Here is a 16393-nt window from a genome sequence, read left to right as displayed (position 1 = left end):
TAGGTCCAAAGGTGGCGAAATTTCTTCCAATCGAAGGTCCTGAAATTCACTTTCAAAGGAAACAATTCTCGTTTCAAAATTCGGTGGGATGAGAGTGTTCTGGTCCGTTTTAAAAAGGGCGTGAGAAACATCACCCAAAATTAAAACCACCATAACTCTCTCATTTTAAGTCAAAAAGTAGTGCAATTTCTACCAATCGGAGGTCTTCAAATTCTCGTTCGTGGGGAAAATTCGCATTTAAAAATTCAATGTGTCGTGAGTGTTCTGGTCCGTTTCATAAAGAGTGCAAAACGTGGCCGAAAATTAAAACCTCCATAATTCTCTCATTTTGAGTCCAAAAGTGGTGAAATTTCCACGAATCGGAGGTCTTCATCTTCGCTCTCAGGGGAAAGAAATCTTGTTTCAAATTCAGTGGGATGAGAGCGTTCTTGTCTGTGTTATAAAGAGTGTGCGACACGTCACCTGAAATTAAAACCTCCATAACTCTCATTTTAGGTCCAAAAGTGGCCAAATTTCTTCCAATCGGAGGTCTTGAAATTCACTTTCAAAGGAAAGAATTCTTGTTTCAAAATTCGGTGGGATGTGAGTGTTCTAGTCCGTTTTATAATAGGCGTGAGAAACATCACCCAAAATTAAAACGACCATAACTCTCTCATTTTAAGTCGAAAAGTAGTGCAATTTTTACCAATCGGATGTCTTCCAAATCTCGTTCGTGGGGAAAATTCTCATTTAAAAATTCAATCTTTCGTGAGAGTTTTTGTCTGTTTCATAAAGAGTGTGGAAAACATGGCCGAAAATTAGAACCTCCATAACTCTCTCATTTTGAGTCCAAAAGTATTGAAATTTCCTCCAATCGGAGGTCTTCATCTTCGCTTTCGGGGGAAAGAAATCTTGTTTCAAAATTCAGTGGCATGAGAGCGTTCTTGTCTGTGTTATAAAGAGTGTGCGACACGTCACCTGAAATTAAAACCTCCATAACTCTCATTTTAGGTCCAAAAGTGGCCAAATTTCTTCCAATCGGAGGTCTTGAAATTCACTTTCAAAGGAAAGAATTCTCGTTTCAAAATTCGGTGGGATGTGAGTGTTCTAGTCCGTTTTATAATGGGCCTGAGAAACATCACCCAAAATTAAAACGACCATAACTCTCTCATTTTAAGTCGAAAAGTAGTGCAATTTTTACCAATCGGAGGTCTTCCAAATCTCGTTCGTGGGGAAAATTCTCATTTAAAAATTCAATCTGTCGTGAGAGTTTTTGTCTGTTTCATAAAGAGTGCGGAAAACATGGCCGAAAATTAGAACCTCCATAACTCTCTCATTTTGAGTCCAAAAGTGGTGAAATTTCCTCCAATCGTGACAGTTCTGGTCCGTTTCATAAAGAGTGCAAAACGTGGCCAAAAATTAAAACCTCCATAACTCTCTCATTTTGAGTCCAAAAGTGGTGAAATTTCCACGAATCGGAGGTCTTCATCTTCGCTCTCAGGGGAAAGAAATCTTGTTTCAAAATTCAGTGGCATGAGAGCGTTCTTGTCTGTGTTATAAAGAGTTTGCGACACGTCACCTGAAATTAAAACCACCATAACTCTCATTTTAGGTCCAAAAGTGGCCAAATTTCTTCCAATCGGAGGTCTTGAAATTCACTTTCAAAGGAAAGAATTCTCGTTTCAAAATTCGGTGTGATGTGAGTGTTCTAGTCCGTTTTATAATGGGCGTGAGAAACATCACCCAAAATTAAAACGACCATAACTCTCTCATTTTAAGTCGAAAAGTAGTGCAATTTTTACCAATCGGAGGTCTTCCAAATCTCGTTCGTGGGGAAAATTCTCATTTTAAAATTCAATGTGTTGTCAGAATTCTTGTCCGTTTCGTAAAGAGTGTGCGAAACGTGGCCGAAAATTAAAACCTCCATAACTCTCTCCTTTTGAGTACAAAAGTGGTGAAATTTCCACCAATCGGAGTTCTTCATCTTCGCTTTCAGGGGAAAGAAATCTTGTTTCAAAATTCAATGGGATGAGAAAGTTCTTCTTTGTGTTATAAAGAGTGTGCGACACGTCACCTGAAATTAAAACCTCCATAACTCTCATTTTAGGTCCAAAAGTGGCCAAATTTCTTCCAATCGGAGGTCTTGAAATTCACTTTCAAAGGAAATAATTCTCGTTTCAAAATTCGGTGTGATGTGAGTGTTCTAGTCCGTTTTATAATGGGCGTGAGAAACATCACCCAAAATTAAAACGACCATAACTCTCACATTTTAAGTCGAAAAGTAGTGCAATTTTTACCAATCGGATGTCTTCCAAATCTCGTTCGTGGGGAAAATTCTCATTTAAAAATTCAATCTGTCGTGAGAGTTTTTGTCTGTTTCATAAAGAGTGCGGAAAACATGGCCGAAAATTAGAACCTCCATAACTCTCTCATTTTGAGTCCAAAAGTGGTGAAAGTTCCTCCAATCGGAGGTCTTCATCCTCGCTTTCGGGGGAAAGAAATCTTGTTTCAAAATTCAGTGGCATGAGAGCGTTCTTGTCTGTGTTATAAAGAGTGTGCGACACGTCACCTGAAATTAAAACCTCCATAACTCTCATTTTAGGTCCAAAAGTGGCCAAATTTCTTCCAATCGGAGGTCTTGAAATTCACTTTCAAAGGAAAGAATTCTCGTTTCAAAATTCGGTTGGTTGTGAGTGTTCTAGTCCGTTTTATAATGGGCGTGAGAAACATCACCCAAAATTAAAACGACCATAACTCTCTCATTTTAAGTCGAAAAGTAGTGCAATTTTTACCAATCGGAGGTCTTCCAAATCTCGTTCGTGGGGAAAATTCTCATTTAAAAATTCAATCTGTCGTGAGAGTTTTTGTCTGTTTCATAAAGAGTGCGGAAAACATGGCCGAAAATTAAAACCTCCATAACTCTCTCATTTTGAGTCCAAAACTGGTGAAATTTCCTCCAATCGGAGGTCTTCATCTTCGCTTTCAGGGTAAAGAAATCTTCTTTCAAAATTCAATGGGATGGTAGCATTCTTGTTTGTGTTATAAAGAGTGTGCGACAGGTCACCTGAAATTAAAACCTCCATAACTCTCATGTTAGGTCCAAAGGTGGCGAAATTTCTTCCAATCGAAGGTCCTGAAATTCACTTTCAAAGTAAAAAATTCTCGTTTCAAAATTCGGTGGGATGAGAGTGTTCTGGTTCGTTTTAAAAAGGGCGTGAGAAACATCACCGAAAATTAAAACCACCATAACTCTCTCATTTTAAGTCGAAAAGTAGTGCAATTTGTACCAATCGGAGGTCTTCAAATTCTCGTTCGTGGGGAAAATTCTCATTTAAAAATTCAATGTGTCGTGAGAGTTCTTGTCCGTTTCGTAAAGAGTGTGCGAAACGTGGCCGAAAATTAAAACCTCCATAACTCTCTCATTTTGAGTACAAAAGTGGTGAAATTTCCACCAATCGGAGGTCTTCATCTTCGCTTTCAGGGGAAAGAAATCTTGTTTCAAAATTCAATGGGATGAGAGCGTTCTTGTTTGTGTTATAAAGAGTGTGCGACACGTCACCTGAAATTAAAACCTCCATAACTCTCATGTTAGGTCCAAAAGTGGCGAAATTTCTTCCAATCGGGGGTCTTGAAATTCACTTTCAAAGGAAAGAATTCTCGCTTCAAAATTCGGTGGGATGTGTAGACACCCACATTTTGCTTTACTTTAACCAACAATAACCTAATATATGTTTTAGGTCATTAATATCTTGATCTGACTTTACGGATCATCAATCGGGACAAAATAAGATAGGGTCACTTCATAGCCCGAACCCTGATTCCATTCCGAGACCCGATTTCCGTAAATCGTTAGATCAATGGCAGATCTTGACCTGGGTCTAACCATCCAAAACCACCTAACCTCTCCTCTCATCCTAACCATCCAAACCTCACCTAACCTCACCTAACCTCTCCTCTCATCCTAACCATCCAAACCTCACCTAACCTCACCTAACCACCTAACCTCACCTAACCTTACCTAACCTCACCTAACCTCACCTAACCTCCTATCCCATTCTCCTATAAATACCCTCTCATCCCACCATCCAACAAAAAGAAGAAAAAGAACCCCTCTCTTAGAAAATTCATCCCTCTCCCTCATCTCTTCAAGGGTTCGGCCATCCTTGCCGGATCGGGTGATTTTATACGTTGGGTGATATATATCAAAAGCAGTCATTATCAAGCAAGGAATCATCTTCAAGGAATTACCATCAAAGAAAAATCAAACACAAAGTGGGTTTCCAAAGAGGTAGGCATTTATTTCAATTCTATGCAGGGTCTGTTTTCATGCATATCTTTTACTTTAAAAGAAAAACCATGTTAGGAAGCATGTAGGGTCTGTTTTCCCCCTTGTTAGCCTCTGGTTAGACCCTGGTTGCACCCAGGTTCGCTGCTGGTTGCACCCAGGTTCGATGCTGGTTGCACCCTGGTTCCCTACTGATTCGCACCCTGGTTCCCTGCTGGTTGCACCCTGGTTCCCTACTGGTTCGCACCCTGGTTCCCTACTGGTTCGCACCCTGCTTCCCTGCTGGTTGCACCCTGGTTCCCTACTGGTTCGCACCCTGGTTCGATATTGGTTCGCACCCTGGTTCCCTGCTGGTTCGCACTCTGGTTAGACCCTGGTTGCACCCAGGTTCGCTGCTGGTTGCACCCAGGTTCCCTGCTGGTTGCACCCTGGTTCCCCTGCTGGTTCGCACCCTGGTTCCCTGCTGGTTCGCACCCTGGTTCCCTGCTGGTTCGCACCCTGGTGCACCCTGGTCCGCACCCTGGTTTGTACCCTGCTTCCTCCTAGTTAGACCATGGCTAGTCTCGGGTTTGCTCCTAACTTAGACCCGACTCACTTGACCCTAACCATTAACCCAATCCAACCAAGTCATATCCCAACACAATCCGAGTCGCATGTCTGAATCCATTTGGCCGAATCTCATAAGCCCGCCCACTTTGAATTCCGAAAATTCAAACCCTTGATGATTCCAATATGCTCAATTCTTTGATGCAAATTCCCAATTCCAAAATCCCATTGCTATATCAATGTTTTTGAATCTCAAGTCCAATGCTCAAATACAAACCCGATTCCTGATCCAAATACCAAACCTGTTTTCCAAAATCCAAGCAACCTCCCCAGTGGAACTACGTGTGGCTTGATCCCCATCACGGGGTACGTAGGCAATTTGGCACTCCCAAGTTCAGTCGCACCTTTCTCTATCTTTCCCATTCCCTCACACTATTCATCATCTCGATTCATCTCGTGTCTCTCGGAACCATTGGATTATGGTTTCCGTCGTAAGGACCCTTAGAGCCCAATTTAGGAACACCGGTGTCGTGTCGTGTCCTAAGTTTTAGGGAGTCTTAGGTTTTAGGGAGTCCTAGAGTTAGGAGTCCAGCCTCATCACGGACGTTTGCTATGTATAGCAACCGTGCCATAGGTCTAGTTACACTAGTCACCCAATCTTTCCCTAGGACAAGCCTAGTAAACTAGGATGTAGGCAAACCTGCATTAGTCTAAGGGACCATTTGCATTTAGATGAGAATCATATAGCATCTTAGATGAAATCCTAAGATAATAAAATCCTCAACTTGAATTAAATAACTTCTCCTAAAACTGTTGAAACAGTCAATCCCGTCTAGGTCGGTGTCCTAGTTGAGTTAGGCATAAGTAGCTTAGCTTAGGTGCACCGAACTACGTCGACTCTGATCCCAGTAAGGCTTGGGTACGTAGGCAGCTTGGATGTCTGATGGCATACCACCCGCGAGTCGGCACCACAAACAAATTGTGGTGTTTTGTATATTAATTTTCTCGTAAATACTTAATCAAATCACTTAGGACTTTCCATGAAATTAGAATTCTAGGAGAACTTTCACTTAGATTGAATCCAGACAAATTAATAAATCAAGATACACATTTAGGATTCTCATTGAAATTAGATCATAGGATGCATGTCACTTAGTTCGCACATTAACATAGAGTTGAATGAGCCATTTAAAATAAATTTAAAAGAGTTAGCTTTTGGAATCGAAGACCGATTATCGGGCAGGAATGGTGCATGTGGCGGATAACTCCCCATACCTTCCATTCTCGTAACCAGGTAGCGAGTCTAGATTTCTGGTTAATTACGGGTCCTAGATCCCACATCTAGGTGGCGACTCTGTCAGTCTCTTTCGTGTGGAATTCGGATTGCCTTAGTGATCCCAAGTTCACAGGAAAGATTAATTCAAATCAACATTAAAATGCACACGCCAATCGCGTGGAAACGAGAGACCAAGAGAGAGAGCGCGGCGGCTCGCGCCCCACCCCTCTCGCGGGATCGGGTCCCACAGTCTGGCGACTCTGCTGGGGATCACCTAACTTCATTAAAATTTCAAAAGATAATTCATTTGAATTTAATTTAACTGGCTCATAAAAACTCTATACTTGTTAGATTAGTTTGTCTTGTTTTATTTTCTCATCACATTTTACTTGAACTTAATCTAACAAAACCTGAAGGCATCATAGATTGCGCAAACATATTGCACACACCTACATCACTTGCATCTAAACCCTTGCATCTCACGTGCACACACGTCCTATTTTAGGAACCCGGAGTGATATCTAGCATGGTTGACTAGGATTTCATCACCTGGTGCCTCTGTGCTAGAGAAGCATTCCACCCTTAGCCTAGTACCTTTATGGTACGTAAACGGATCTCTTGTTCACGTACTGATACGCCGGACACTGGTACAGTATATCGAGCAGGGATTCGCGCTAAGGGAACTCTTGGCCTTACCCCTAGATTAACCCACACATGCATGTAGTATACGAACACATGTGCATCACGTGTGTGAGCCTAGTTTAGGATATCCTACCCATTGGTGTTTAGATTAGGCCGTGGTCCATCTTCCAATGGTCACGATCGGTCCTTATATACACGAACAAAGTCATGAGTCGAGATTCTCTCTCCACTCCGATAGATTAGGATTAAGGTTGATGCCTTCAGGTAACACTGATAAAATGTGAAAAAAAAAAATTCCCTTTGAGTTAGGATATAAATCCCATCATTTCCAAAGATCTCATAGGATTAGTCATTCATGATCTATCCGTTGAAAGCAATCTTATGCTATCTCATCTAATCTTTTGATCGTGCGTCTTTCGTTCTTCTGTCATACGATTCGATCGTATCTTCATGCCATCCCCTAACTGGCAGATGCAGAATCTCACAATCTTTCGATTATGCGTTCTCATGATCTGATCATGCCTGGTCCAGATAATCCAATCTTGCTTGTACCCCTGGTCTGTTCCTCCTCTAGGGGCTACCTTTTTCAAGATTATTTTGCTAAGTCCTTCAGAGTTCACTCTCAGAATCCTTGAGCTAGGGGCATTTCCCTATGCGAATCAGTCATCATTGTCCAAAATTGAAAGTATCAGCCATGATGATGTTCAGAACGAACCAGCCTTCGCCGAGCCTTCAACGCCAAACAGTTGCAGCAGTTAAAGTTTTAGTCACTTACTATTTTATATTGAGTCAGTCATCATGGTCAGTATAATTGTTGAGTCCGGTCTTACAGTTAAAGGTCAATGCCTAGTCCAGGCAAGTTATCTTCTGTTTCCCTTTCTTATTTAGAGTTGTGAATCCTGAGCATGTTCAGGATAGGTCGTCTGATGTAATAGCTTTTCTTTAAATAAAATTTCAGTCAGTTCCAAAAAGTTCACTTGTGTCTGTTCTTAAGTGTGCTTCTGATCTTAAAATAAGACTCCCTCTTCAAATGAGGACAAAATTGACGAAACTCCACTTGAGTCACAGCAATTACTTGAACGAGAGGAGGAGCGCCAATCCCAACCTTTCAAAGATGAAATTGAAATGATAAACACTGGCACTGAAACTTTGATTCAGTGAATGCCGATTGAAAATACATTACCCTCTAAAGAGTGTGAAGAATTGATAAAATTATTTCAAGAATAAGAAGATTGTCTAGAAAAGCTACAACCGATACCAGGGGCAAGACATAGATGGAAAGCTCAAAGAAAATGAAGAAAGTGAGAAGATATATGCTATACAAGGGGCATAGAGTGGAAACAACTTTCATATTTCCAATCAATGACCTTGGTTCTCAAATTCATAACATAAAGCCAACAAATTCAAGATGAAAAGTTCAAGAGCAAACAATGAAAAATGATCATCAGATATCGAGAGTACGAATCCATAGATGGAGGATGTCAAAGAACAAGTTTCGCTCTATGAAAGTCGAAAGCACACTTTAGAATCTTGGAAGAAGAAGATCCATTATCTCTTACCTGGAAATGCCGTCAAACTCCGTAAAAAAAAAAAAAAACAAAACAAAACAAAAAAGAAAAAAATAATCAGTACCAGACGGACTCTAGCCAATCTGAACATCGGAAGGCCCCCTTTGGCCGAATAAATCCCAAAATCAGAACCAATGTTAAAAGAATACCGGTTTGCAAACCCTTCGAGCCTGAATAAAATTTTCTTGAAAACCCATCAAACCAGGGGCATTTCCCCGAACTACGCGAGACCTGATCCCTACACTGGGGTACGTAGGCAGCTCGGTTAAACCGAGTTCGGACGATTCAAAGAAAAAAAGAAAAGAAATTCAATCGTTTCAGAAAAAAAGAAGAGGGACAAGTTCCAACAGAAGAGAAGTCAATCATTCCAGAAAGAACGAAAAAAAGGAAAAATCAATTAACCTTCAAACAATTTATCTTCAAACTAGGGGCATTCGCCCTGAATTACACACGACCTGATTCCTACATGGGGATATGTAGGCAACCTGTTCATAGGTTCGGTCGAAATCTTTGTCGAGCCTTAAGCCATTCTTTGTAAAGCCCTATCCTACCTATGAAGTCCTCCCGATGTTCAGAACTAATGATCTAGGTCTCGAGACACGATAAGAAAAAAAAATGATGAATAAGAAAAAGAACGGAGTTTGAAGATCTGCTAGACTGAAAACCTGAAAAGGCGGTTTAGGCAAAATTTAAGATCATTCCCCTGCTAAGTTGAAAACCCGAAAGGACGGCTTAGGCAAAAGCTAAGGGGACAGCCTGCTGAATCGAAAACCTAGAAAGGCGATTCAGGCAAAAGTTAAGGCTAGCACGGTCCGCCAAGTTAAAAACCCCAAAAAGGTGACTTGGTCACGGTAAGAGAATCAGTATAAGAAGGCTACAGCCGGTATCAAGACTGAAGATCAACTGAAGTTCAAGCAAATTCAAGTGACATCCTCAAAACTGGGTGCATTGAAGCTAAGCAATCTTAGGGGTCGTAATTAAATTCTTGAGGCATTACTGTTTCAAGGAAGAAGTCCAGTGTTTACGATTTAAAAAAAAAGCATTCCTCGAAAGGATAGACTTACCAAATAAAATGTTAACTAAGTCAGAAGCATTACTGTGTCTGTCAGTGTAGTTAGTCAATCTTTGTCATTCTAAGTTCACTCCTTCAGGGCTGCTCAATCCTTTGAGTAGTGCCTTTCATCTAAGTTTTCTCTTTAGAAAGAGTCAATCGTCGTTCCTATGTCCAAATGATGTAACTGTCTTGGTGAAGGAGGCCCGGCCTAGGCAGCTCCCTGCAATTATACCTGAAAGGGTTCGAGAATCTAGTCAAACAGCTACATTTCAAAGAAGATCAACTCAGAAGAGTTCAGAAGTAGAAACATCAAAAAGCCCAGCTTCCGTAAAAAGATCATACCCCAGGAAGGCACCTTAAGCTTGGAAGAGCCCCAGATGCAATGGTGGTTGAGCCAATTTCTCAGAAAGATGAACCATTAAAATTCGGAATCTCCTTCCAGTTAGTTAAATACTATCCTGGTCAAGAAATGTTTATCTAAACACCTGTCAAGAGGCAAATCCCACTTTTTCATGATTATATCCAAGAGAGCCATTGTTCTAAATTACCAATCTCAAATGTCTTGTTCAAGGTTTCAGTTATCAAAATCCCAAGAAGACAAGACCAACAGTCTCATTGAGAAAAATCTTGTTGAAGTTTCATAAAAGTGTTCCTAATCCATTCTTGTTACTAATGGTTCTTCGTTCATAAGGTTGGTCGTCTCATCATTCGTCAAAGTCTTGGTTTCCAATATCTTTACTGGGCGCGATCTATAATGTCCCCGATTTCATTGAGTTCAAAAAAAAAAAAAAAAAAAAAAAAAAATCCAAAATTCATCAAATCCAATTCTACGTCAAATTCAAATTCATGAAAACCTCTAAATTCTTCGAGCCCGTTTGTGAACGGTGCCTCTTTTCTCGAGGCCATTTGTGAATGGTCTCGTCTTCTCCTTGAGCCCGTTTGCTGACGGTACCTCATTTCCCAAAAATAAAAATTCATCAAATCCAATCCCTGATTCAAACAAATCCAATCTTACGTCAAATTCAAGTTCATGAAAAATCTCATGTCCTCTTTGAGCCCTTTTGTGAAAGGTGCCTCATTTCTCGAGTCCATTTGTGAATGGTCTCGTCTTCTCCCTGAACCCGTTTGTGAACAGGTTTCTCATTCTCTGAGTCCATTTGTGAATGGTCTCATGTCCTCTTTGAGCCCGTTTGTGAACGGTGCCTCTTTTCTCGAGGCCATTTGTGAATGGTCTCATCTTCTCCTTGAGCCCGTTTGCGGACGGTACCTCATTTTCCAAAAATAAAAAAAATTTATCAAATCCAAATCCTTAATTAAAAAAAAATCCAATTCTACGTCGAATTCAAATTCATGAAAACCTCTAAATTCTTTGAGCCCGTTTGTGAACGGTGCCTCTTTTCTCGAGGCCATTTGTGAATGGTCTCGTCTTTTCCTTGAGCCCGTTTGCGGACGGTACCTCATTTCTCAAAAATAAAAAAAATTCATCAAATCCAATCCCCGATTCAAACAAATCCAATCTTACGTCAAATTCAAGTTCATGAAAAATCTCATGTCCTCTTTGAGCCCTTTTGTGAAAGGTGCATCATTTCTCGAGTCCATTTGTGAATGGTCTCGTCTTCTCCTTGAACCCGTTTGTGAACAGGTTTCTCATTTTCTGAGTCCATTTGTGAATGGTCTCATGTCCTCTTTGAGCCCGTTTGTGAACGGTGCCTCTTTTCTCGAGGCCATTTGTGAATGGTCTCATCTTCTCCTTGAGCCCGTTTGCGGACGGTACCTCATTTTCCAAAAATAAAAAAATTTATCAAATCCAAATCCTTAATTAAAAAAAAAATAAAAAAAATCCAATCCTACGTCAAATTCAAGTTCATAAAAAATCTCTAAATTCTTCGAGCCCGTTTGTGAACGGGGCCTCATTTCTCAAGTCCATTTGTGAATGGTCTCGTCTTCTCCTTGAACCCGTTTGTGAACGGTGTCTCATTCTCTGAGTCCATTTGTGAATGGTCTCATCTTCTCCTTGAGCCCGTTTGTGAACGGTGCCTCATTTTCTGAGTCCATTTGTGAATGGTCTCGTGTCCTCTTTGAGCCCGTTTGTGAACGGTGCCTCATTTCTCGAGTCCATTTGTGAATGGTCTTGTCTTCTCCTTGAGCCCGTTTGTGAACGGTGCCTCATTTCTCGAATCCATTTGTGAATGGTCTCGTCTTCTCCTTGAGCCCGTTTGTGAATGGTGCCTCATTTCTCGAGTCCATTTGTGAATGGTCTTGTCTTATCCTTGAGCCCATTTGTGAATGGCGCCTCTTTTCTCGAATCCATTTGTGAATGGTATCGTCCTCCTTGAGCCCGTTTGTGAATGGTGCCTCATTTCTCGAGTCCATTTGTGAATGGTCTTGTCTTCTCCTTGAGCCCGTTTGTGAACGGTGCCTCTTTTCTTCGAGTCCATACAACTATGGTCTCTTATCCTCTTTGAACATCATACATCTATGATGTCTCATTTCCTTGGAATCCGTACAAATACGGTATTTCATTCTCTTCGAGTCCATACAACTATGGTCTCTTATCCCCTTTGAACATCATACAACTATGATGTCTCATTTCCTTGGAATCCTTACAAATACGGTATTTCATTCTCTTCGAGTCCATACAACTATGGTCTCTTATACCCTTTGAACATCATACAACTATGATGTCTCATTTCCTTGGAATCCGTACAAATACGGTATTTCATTCTCTTCGAGTCCATACAACTATGGTCTCTTATCCCCTTTGAACATCATACAACTATGATGTCTCATTTCCTTGGAATCCGTACAAATACGGTATTTCATTCTCTTCAAGTCCATACAACTATGGTCTCTTATCCTCTTTGAACATCATACAACTATGATGTCTCATTTCCTTGGAATCCGTACAAATACGGTATTTCATTCTCTTCGAGTCCATACAACTTTGATCTCTTATCCCCTTTGAACATCATACAACTATGATGTCTCATTTCCTTGGAATCCTTACAAATACGGTATTTCATTCTCTTCGAGTCCATACAACTATGGTCTCTTATACCCTTTGAACATCATACAACTATGATGTCTCATTTCCTTGGAATCCGTACAAATACGGTATTTCATTCTCTTCGAGTCCATACAACTATGGTCTCTTATACCCTTTGAACATCATACAACTATGATGTCTCATTTCCTTGGAATCCGTACAAATACGGTATTTCATTCTCTTCGAGTCCATACAACTATGGTCTCTTATCCCCTTTGAACATCATACAACTATGATGTCTCATTTCCTTGGAATCCGTACAAATACGGTATTTCATTCTCTTCAAGTCCATACAACAATGATCTCTTATACCCTTTGAACATCATACAACTATGATGTCTCATTTCCTTGGAATCCGTATAAATACGGTATTTTATCTTGCCCAAGCCCATTCAAAAATGATGCTGCATTTTCATTAAGAATCTTTCAAAAGTCATCCATTATTCTCTCTGAGACCATTTGAAAATGACGTCTCATTTCCTCTGAAGCTGTTCAAAAGCGATATTCCTTTCCCTCCGAAAATCCATTTGAAAATGGTATCCCATTTCTCTCGTTGCCAGCGGCACCGCAGCGGGTTTGTTTTATTGCATTCCAATTCTAGGATTTCATCTAAGGTCTTGCATTATATTAGGTTGCATTGTGTTTAGGGGGTTCCTTTGTCGATTAAAGTTACGCAAAATGGTTCTGTCATTTTAACTTTGGTATTCGATGACTACGTCGTCTCTACCAAAGAGGGGCATCTGTAGACACCCACATTTTGCTTTACTTTAACCAACAATAACCTAATATATGTTTTAGGTCATTAATATCTTGATCTGACTTTACGGATCATCAATCGGGACAAAATAAGATAGGGTCACTTCATAGCCCGAACCCTGATTCCATTCCGAGACCCGATTTCCGTAAATCGTTAGATCAATGGCAGATCTTGACCTGGGTCTAACCATCCAAAACCACCTAACCTCTCCTCTCATCCTAACCATCCAAACCTCACCTAACCTCACCTAACCTCTCCTCTCATCCTAACCATCCAAACCTCACCTAACCTCACCTAACCACCTAACCTCACCTAACCTTACCTAACCTCACCTAACCTCACCTAACCTCCTATCCCATTCTCCTATAAATACCCTCTCATCCCACCATCCAACAAAAAGAAGAAAAAGAACCCCTCTCTTAGAAAATTCATCCCTCTCCCTCATCTCTTCAAGGGTTCGGCCATCCTTGCCGGATCGGGTGATTTTATACGTTGGGTGATATATATCAAAAGCAGTCATTATCAAGCAAGGAATCATCTTCAAGGAATTACCATCAAAGAAAAATCAAACACAAAGTGGGTTTCCAAAGAGGTAGGCATTTATTTCAATTCTATGTAGGGTCTGTTTTCATGCATATCTTTTACTTTAAAAGAAAAACCATGTTAGGAAGCATGTAGGGTCTGTTTTCCCCCTTGTTAGCCTCTGGTTAGACCCTGGTTGCACCCAGGTTCGCTGCTGGTTGCACCCAGGTTCGATGCTGGTTGCACCCTGGTTCCCTACTGATTCGCACCCTGGTTCCCTGCTGGTTGCACCCTGGTTCCCTACTGGTTCGCACCCTGGTTCCCTACTGGTTCGCACCCTGCTTCCCTGCTGGTTGCACCCTGGTTCCCTACTGGTTCGCACCCTGGTTCGATATTGGTTCGCACCCTGGTTCCTTGCTGGTTCGCACTCTGGTTAGACCCTGGTTGCACCCAGGTTCGCTGCTGGTTGCACCCAGGTTCCCTGCTGGTTGCACCCTGGTTCCCCTGCTGGTTCGCACCCTGGTTCCCTGCTGGTTCGCACCCTGGTTCCCTGCTGGTTCGCACCCTGGTGCACCCTGGTCCGCACCCTGGTTTGTACCCTGCTTCCTCCTAGTTAGACCATGGCTAGTCTCGGGTTTGCTCCTAACTTAGACCCGACTCACTTGACCCTAACCATTAACCCAATCCAACCAAGTCATATCCCAACACAATCCGAGTCGCATGTCTGAATCCATTTGGCCGAATCTCATAAGCCCGCCCACTTTGAATTCCGAAAATTCAAACCCTTGATGATTCCAATATGCTCAATTCTTTGATGCAAATTCCCAATTCCAAAATCCCATTGCTATATCAATGTTTTTGAATCTCAAGTCCAATGCTCAAATACAAACCCGATTCCTGATCCAAATACCAAACCTGTTTTCCAAAATCCAAGCAACCTCCCCAGTGGAACTACGTGTGGCTTGATCCCCATCACGGGGTACGTAGGCAATTTGGCACTCCCAAGTTCAGTCGCACCTTTCTCTATCTTTCCCATTCCCTCACACTATTCATCATCTCGATTCATCTCGTGTCTCTCGGAACCATTGGATTATGGTTTCCGTCGTAAGGACCCTTAGAGCCCAATTTAGGAACACCGGTGTCGTGTCGTGTCCTAAGTTTTAGGGAGTCTTAGGTTTTAGGGAGTCCTAGAGTTAGGAGTCCAGCCTCATCACGGACGTTTGCTATGTATAGCAACCGTGCCATAGGTCTAGTTACACTAGTCACCCAATCTTTCCCTAGGACAAGCCTAGTAAACTAGGATGTAGGCAAACCTGCATTAGTCTAAGGGACCATTTGCATTTAGATGAGAATCATATAGCATCTTAGATGAAATCCTAAGATAATAAAATCCTCAACTTGAATTAAATAACTTCTCCTAAAACTGTTGAAACAGTCAATCCCGTCTAGGTCGGTGTCCTAGTTGAGTTAGGCATAAGTAGCTTAGCTTAGGTGCACCGAACTACGTCGACTCTGATCCCAGTAAGGCTTGGGTACGTAGGCAGCTTGGATGTCTGATGGCATACCACCCGCGAGTCGGCACCACAAACAAATTGTGGTGTTTTGTATATTAATTTTCTCGTAAATACTTAATCAAATCACTTAGGACTTTCCATGAAATTAGAATTCTAGGAGAACTTTCACTTAGATTGAATCCAGACAAATTAATAAATCAAGATACACATTTAGGATTCTCATTGAAATTAGATCATAGGATGCATGTCACTTAGTTCGCACATTAACATAGAGTTGAATGAGCCATTTAAAATAAATTTAAAAGAGTTAGCTTTTGGAATCGAAGACCGATTATCGGGCAGGAATGGTGCATGTGGCGGATAACTCCCCATACCTTCCATTCTCGTAACCAGGTAGCGAGTCTAGATTTCTGGTTAATTACGGGTCCTAGATCCCACATCTAGGTGGCGACTCTGTCAGTCTCTTTCGTGTGGAATTCGGATTGCCTTAGTGATCCCAAGTTCACAGGAAAGATTAATTCAAATCAACATTAAAATGCACACGCCAATCGCGTGGAAACGAGAGACCAAGAGAGAGAGCGCGGCGGCTCGCGCCCCACCCCTCTCGCGGGATCGGGTCCCACAGGATGAGAGTGTTCTGGTCCGTTTTATAAAGCGCGTGAGAAACATCACCCAAAATTAAAACCACCATAACTCTCTCATTTTAAGTCGAAAAGTAGTGCAATTTTTACCAATCGGAGGTCTTCCAAATCTCGTTCGTGGGGAAAATTCTCATTTAAAAATTCAATCTGTCGTGAGAGTTTTTGTCTGTTTCATAAAGAGTGCGGAAAACATGGCCGAAAATTAAAACCTCCATAACTCTCTCATTTTTAGTCCAAAACTGGTGAAATTTCCTCCAATCGGAGGTCTTCATCTTCGCTTTCGGGGGAAAGAAATCTTGTTTCAAAATTCAGTGGCATGAGAGCGTTCTTGTGTGTGTTATAAAGAGTGTGCGACACGTCACCTGAAATTAAAACCTCCATAACTCTCATTTTAGGTCCGAAAGTGGCCAAATTTCTTCCAATCGGAGGTCTTGAAATTCACTTTCAAAGGAAAGAATTCTCGTTTCAAAATTCGGTGGGATGTGAGTGTTCTAGTCCGTTTTATAATGGGCGTGAGAAACATCACCCAAAATTAAAATGACCATAACTCTCTCATTTTAAGT

Source organism: Tasmannia lanceolata, unplaced genomic scaffold (assembly GCF_043159265.1).
Source record: "Tasmannia lanceolata isolate RefF3 unplaced genomic scaffold, GAP_Taslan_0.1 ptg000008l, whole genome shotgun sequence".
NCBI lineage: Eukaryota > Viridiplantae > Streptophyta > Magnoliopsida > Canellales > Winteraceae > Tasmannia > Tasmannia lanceolata.
The sequence above is the reverse complement of the archived record's forward strand: the minus strand, read 5'-3'. Positions refer to the sequence as shown.